Raw genomic sequence first — 6,892 nt, forward strand, 5'->3', positions numbered from 1 at the left:
CGGGATGCCCCTGGGGCCGGGCCCGGGAGACAAGCAGAATGCAGAGTCTTCTCTATGAAGAGGGCCAGGAGTCAGTGCAGAGGAGAGAAAGCCAGGTCTGGTGTAAACTGCTCTGTTATAGGTTGAATTGTCTCCCTCAAAAAGATGTTGAAGGGCTTCCCTGGTGGCGCAGTGGTTGGGAGTCCGCCTGCCGATGCTGGGGATACGGGTTCGTGCCCTGGTCCGGGAAGATCCCACATGCCGCGGAGCGGCTGGGCCCGTGAGCCATGGCCGCTGAGCCTGCGCGCCCAGAGCCTGTGCCCCGCGACGGGAGAGAAAGGTGTTGAAGTCCTAAGCTCCCGTACCTGTGAATGTGGCCTTATTTGGTAATAGTTTGTTTGTTTTCTGCTTCTTTTTTTCCTAGCTTTATTGAGATAAAATTAACATATAACATTGCGTACATTTATTTATTTGATTTGATACACTTATATATTGCAAACTGTGGTAATAGGATCCTTTGGACCCTTATTTCTTAATTATTTGGAAACAGGATCGTCAAATGGATAATCAACATGAGGTCAGTAGAGTGGGTCCTAACCCAATATGACTGGTGTCCTTATAAAAAGGGGAAATTTGGATGTGGGGACAAACCCACTCACAGGGAGAGTGCCATGTGAAGATAAAGACAGATATTGGGATGATGTGTCTATAAGCCAAGCAACACCAAGGATTGCTAGCAAACCACCAGCAGCAGCAAGGAAAGAGACCTGGAACAGAGCCTTCTTCAGAAACCTCAGAAGGAACCACCCTTCTGACACCTTGATCACGGACTACTAACCTCCAGAACTGAGACAATAGATAGATCTCTGTCGTTTTTAAGCCACCCAGATTGTGGTATAGTTGACCCTTGAACAACACAGGTTTGAATGGTGTGGGTCCACTTATAGGTGGATTTTTTTCAGCAGTAAATACAGTATGACATGATCCCTAGTTGGGTGATCCATGGATACAGAATGGCAGGTACAGAAAGCTGGCTATGGGATTTTGGTCTTGGAACCAGTCTCCTGTGGATACTGAGGGTCGACGGTACTGTGTTACATCAGCCCTTAGCAAAGTAGTACAGGCTCCAACTGGAGTGAGCAGATTAGAGTGGGAGCTGGACACTGCTTGAGAAATGCCCAGAGTCCTGGAGGAGCCATCAGGGATTCACACTAAAATAAAGAACATCACGGGGGAAGGGGAGGAGGGATAAACTGGGAGACTGGGATTGACATATACACACTACTGTATATAAAATAGATAACTAATAAAGGCCTACTGTATAGCACAGGGAACTCTACTCAATAGTCTGTAATGGCCTATGTGGGAAAAGAATCTAAAAAAGAGTGGATATATGTATATGTATAACTGATTCACTTTGCTGTTCACCTGAAACTAACACAACATTGTAAATCAACTCTACTCCAATAAAAATTAAAAAAAAAATAACATCAGTGGGTAAGCCCATGATTCTGGCCAAGGTCTCCTGCTGCTTCCAGACCTGGTCAGGGAGAGTCACAGACCCTTTGAAAACCTGGATCTCCTCACCATCTCCGCCCACAGGGGCCTTGAGCATCTCTGAAGATCAGAAATGCCTCCACTTTATTGGGGGCAAAATCAATTTAAATTGCTGTCAGCTTGTCTTCCAGCTGTCAGTTTGGGCCAGAGCCTCATATATTTCCTATCAATAATTCAATTTTATCAGCAGTAGAGGCTCCAGGGCTTCCCCGGGGAGCCAGCGAACACCATTCATTATTAAGCTCCAGCCTGGATGCCTACCCCGTTACTCCTCCCTTCCTTTCTCAGCCCTTCATTTTCATCTTCTTTTTCTACTCTTTCTCTGAGTCTGTTCCCCATCATCTGGTGTGGACACCTTTCAGATTTTGTACAGTTTTCCACATCCATATGCTGTCATCCTACACATGCAGAGATGCAAGAGTCTAAGAGGAAAGATGTAGTTAAGAATTCTTCCAGTTCTTCATCACACTTAAAAAGGCTTTGTGTGTAGGAACATTTATAGGCTTTTGCTTGTTTGTTGCTCTGTTTTTTCCCCAAGATCCTTGTGAATTGTTCAAACGGGGCATCTTGGCCGGGCAGCTGGGGAGGACCGCAGGCTTCCTTCTCATGGCTCCTTTGTACACCCTGATTGCCCGGGAGCCTCTGGTTGTGTGAGTGGTGGAGAAGAGAAGGGAGTGGGTCACGTCGACTGTGTAGCGGCCGCTGGAGAGGCGCAGGGCCGGGAGAAAGGGATCAACCGTGGGCTGGCTGTTTCCCACCTGGCTCCTTGAGCAGGACAGAGCCTTTGTTAGGGGCCAAGGACCAGCACTGAAGGAACTGGCTTCACCAGAGACCTCGTGAGACTCCGGGCTCATCTCACACCAGGGATCAGTGGCCAAGACTGCACCTGGGGCAGCATCCGTGACAAGGCCAATCAGCAGTGGCAATGGTGAGGCAGCTTTCAGTGGCATCTCAGGCAGTGAACAGTAATGAGTGGGATTTGGAGCATAAGAGGAGTAACATTGGACAGTCCACGGTGACTGCCAGCAACAGACAGTCTGGTTTGAGGGCACATAGGGGCTCCTACAAGTAACTGGGAGAATTGAACAGAGTGAGGGCGGGGACAAGGCCTATGGGCTTGCAGTCAAGCAGCTGGCGGCTCAGGACCACTGTATTTTGGAGACTGACGTTAATCTGATCTCTTTGGAACTCATAGTCTGTGGCAGTCTGCAACATACGACTTATATCCTAAATACAGGGTGATTAAAGACAGTCGTTGGTCACTTTCACTTTCGAATATTTATTCTTCAGTGTTCTGGTGATCTATAGCTAGGAAACAAAATGCCCCAACATTTAATGGCTTAAAACAATCATTTTTATTTTGCTCATGATTTTGTAGGTCAGGAATTCGGGGTGGGTTCACCGAATGGTTTATCTCTGTTCCACACAATGTTGTCTTGGGCAGCTGGAGGACCCACTCCTGAAAGGGCTTTTCACTCACATGTCTGGCCCGTTCATCACTCCTTGGTCTCTTTCTCCCCATGTAGTGTCTCATCCTCCAGGTCCTGTGCATGCATGGTCCTTCTTACAGCATGGTGGTCCTGGGGTAGCAGCATTTCTTACGTGGCAACTGGCTTCCAAGAGGCAGGATGTAGAATATGCCGAGCCAATTAAGGGCTACAATAAGAACTGGCACTGGGTCATTTCCACTGTGTAACATTGATCAAAACAGGCATGGAGTCTTTCCAGGCCAAAGGAGTGGAGAAATAGACTCTACCAGTTGATGAAGGATGGCAAGTTCTCATTGCAGAAGAGCATGTGGAATGATCCGGCCATCTTCAGAAAATTCAACCTGCCACACTCAATAACTATGTTCTGTGTGAACATGCAGTTAAAATGAATTTGAGAAAAATCATAGTTGTCTTGATAATCAATATGCATGCCTTGTGTCACACAGCACACTTTAATCCGACAGACTTATTCACCCCAGATGCCTTGGAGCACATCACCATCAGTGGTGGAAAGGACAGCCATGATGCATTCTTTCATTTTCTTAAGGCTATGAGGAAGAGGGTGACAAACATGATGTTTCTGATGCGTCACCACTAGAAGAGGTCACTAAATAACAACTTGTGGAAAGTCTGAATTTCCTTGTATACTAATTGTGTTGAGTCAGTGAAAATGTCAAGTTATACATAATATATTTCTAAGTTTCTAAACTAATGAGTTGACTTTAGAGGCAATATAGGGTATGGCTAGGAGTTTGGGCTTTAGAGTCAGATGAAACTGGGTTCTCATCCTGGCTCTGCCACTTATTAACTGTGTGACCTCAGGGGAAGAGGCTTAACCCTTCCCAGCCTCCACAGCACTTATGTTTTAAGGTTGGTATCATGTGTTACCATTAACCACTGTTGTGTAGCAACCTCCCCAAAAGAGTGACTTAGAAGAGCAATTTCTTTCTTATAATTCTGTGGGTAAGGAGTTCGTGAGAGGCTCAGCTGGGTGGTTCTTCTGCTCTCGAGGCATCAGCTGGGATCACTCTCACAGCTGCCTTTGGCTTGCCATTTGACTCAGCTGGAAGGTGCAAGAAGGCTTCACTCACATGTGGGGTGCCTCAGAGCTCCTCCCAGTGGCCCCTCTCCACATGGTCTCTCATTGTTCAGTGTTCTAGCCCGAGCTTCCTTGCAGTGCGGTTCCTGGTTTCTTCTGAATGAAAGTGGAAGCTGCCAGTTCTCTTAAAAGTTAGAGCCAGAACTAGCACAGTGTCATTTCCACCTTAGTTTATTGGTCAAAGCAAGTCACATGGCCATCTCAGGTGTCAGTCTCCACCTCTTGGTGGGAGGAGTTGCTTGTGCACACAGGGAAGAGGGGACTGGATGGTAACCATCTCTGGAGACTATCAACCACACCAGGGTCAAATGAGACAGTTTACGTAAAATGCATAGCACAGTGCATGGCATCCAATAAATGCTTACTAATAAATACTAATTTTTAATGTGTAATAAAGATTTTATTTTTCTCAAAATGTTTGGCTTCCACTTAAGGAAATCGTCAGAGAATGGGTTGTTTTGTATCTCAAAAGATAATGCACACATGATACTATTGGAAGTGATTCAATTAAACTAATCTTTTTGAGCATCTGCTGTGTGCACAGCATTGTGAGACACAGTCTCTGCCCGCAAAGATCTTATCCTAGTAAAATGGGGGCCAGAGGAAGAAGGAGATGGAACTTTGGTGAGAGTTGGGATGTTGAGAAGGTTTCAAAGAGATAGAAGAAAAAGAAAAAAGAGCAGCCATTATAAGTTATGGGAGGGAGACATGAAACTCCTTAAGGGTCTTTGAATTTTACATTTTTATCACTGCTTGTCAATTCTACCATTTCTTTTTTTTTTTAATTCAGCAACTTGTTTACATGGCATTCGTGTAAAGGCTAAGATATCATTTCAATAAAATGATATATGAAATCTTCAGATTAATGACTGGCCACAGTATTACAAAAGAAATAAAGAATTTAATGTACAGTATCCCTTCCATACAAAGGTCTCGTCTGATTTACCTGCCTCCTTTGTGTACAAACATTTAACTATCTCCCATTGACAGTATTTATTGAAAGTGACTGTATTGCACTAAAGTCTATTGGTATTACCTATTGTAATAAATAAAGCCACTCATTTGAAAAACTCAGTTCCAAACACTACAGTTTATTACACAGAAAGTAATGACTCTCAATATGAAAATGAGGGCATTGAAGCAATCTACCGTGACAATATTTCATTTATGGACAAAAGTACCTTTAAAGGAGATCCCTGGAAAATTTCTAGCAAAAACGTTTAAAATAGGACTGCATTTTGCAATACAGTTCTATGCAGCTAGGAATCATTACAAGGGGAAGCGATAAACAAATGAAATAAAATGTCCAAACTACTTATAGTTAAGAACAATTTAACTTGTTCTAGTTGCTAAGGGGGCATATTTAAAATGTAAATAAAATAAGTAAAAAGCAATGTACCTTCTAAGACTAAAGAAATTACAAAGGATGTTAATTTTTCAAGTTATCATGTTAAGAAAACATGATGGAATCAGACAGATAATTGAAAAATTACTTACTAATTGTCAAGATGTCTTCCTCCCCAAATGGTCTACTAAGAGGACATTAATCGGTAAGCATTTTGTTTTAGATAAATATTTTTACAAAATGTGCTTTCAAAGTCCCCACTGGAGTCCCATCAGCTGAATAATGTCCCTTTAGAGTTAGACAATCAGAGCTGAGTTCCATGGTCCTAGGAAATGTTTATGGGTCACGAAGAAACAGCCGTTTACTTCCCAGGCATCAGTGTTCACATCCAGTCACTTGATCTCCATAGCTGGGCTACTCTGTACTCTCCTGTGTGGGACACGTCACCAAGGAGTCTGGTCTGGTCAACTTTAGCCTTCAGCCAGTTTTACCGCAAAATACACTCTCAAATTCCTTTTTAAGGGAATCTCCATGTCTTTCCTGAATATATTTCAGGAACGCTGTGGTCCACTGCAGAGTCGTTGCCTTATGGGTCTCGGCGTTGCAGAATGGGACTAAAAGATTCAACTCATCACAACAAATGCGGATTCTGCACCTTCTATCTCTTTCCATGCGGTTGTGCCTCTCCCTGTGCTGGGACCTGCCCCGCTGGGGCCCGCTCTGGGTCTGCTCCCCGAGGGTGGCCTGGGACGACTCCACCGACTGCCAAGCACCCTGTGCTGCTGTGGAACCTTCACCCACATTCTGGAGCTCTCCAAGGGCTCTTCGTTCTGTTTGTGTCCAACTGATGTATCCTACTCAGACTCCTCTTATTTATTGCTTGTTTACATGTCGCTTCTCCTACGTTAATCCAAACCTGCTCAGGCAAAGCTTTCTACTACCCGAAGTCTGTTTAGTGGATTCAATTTCTTGCTGATAACAGAAAGAAAATGCTCTCGGCAATCCAATATCCTGATGCGTGGTAGCTTCAAGTACAGAACATGAATTACTAGAACTCTGTGTTTGTGAAAGATTAGAATTTCCACTAGTAGAGCAACTATTTGCAGTAAACAGAGGGTATGTAAATTGCAGAGCAGTAGTTGCAGCAGCAGTTTTATTTTTCACTAATGTTGTACATTTGTTTTGTTGCTGATGAAGAGGAACATTCATTAATTCGGATGGATGGCGAATAAGAGTTACCAAATTGTTGAGCGCCATGCCGGGCTCGGGGGGGATCCGCGCCGCGCGGGGCCGGCGGGGGCTCGGCTTGGGATGCTATTGAAGCGGTCCTCCAGGGGGACGCGCACGGCCCACTTGGCCCGCACCTCGGGCGCGCCCTCCACGTTCTCCTTGCCGGCGCCGTCGGGCGCCTTGGGCCGGCGT

The 6,892-nt window shown here is 44.9% G+C and overlaps 1 pseudogene; it reads right to left on the reverse strand.

Annotated features, from left to right (window-relative positions):
- Positions 1-5,862: 5,862 nt before the first annotated feature.
- Positions 5,863-6,843, reverse strand: LOC103086207 (transcription factor-like 5 protein pseudogene; annotated as a pseudogene).
- Between the last annotated feature and the right edge of the window lie 49 nt (positions 6,844-6,892).

The sequence above is a fragment of the Lipotes vexillifer genome, unplaced genomic scaffold (assembly GCF_000442215.2).
Source record: "Lipotes vexillifer unplaced genomic scaffold, Lipotes_vexillifer_v1.1 scaffold10, whole genome shotgun sequence".
Classification (NCBI taxonomy): Eukaryota; Metazoa; Chordata; class Mammalia; order Artiodactyla; family Lipotidae; genus Lipotes; species Lipotes vexillifer.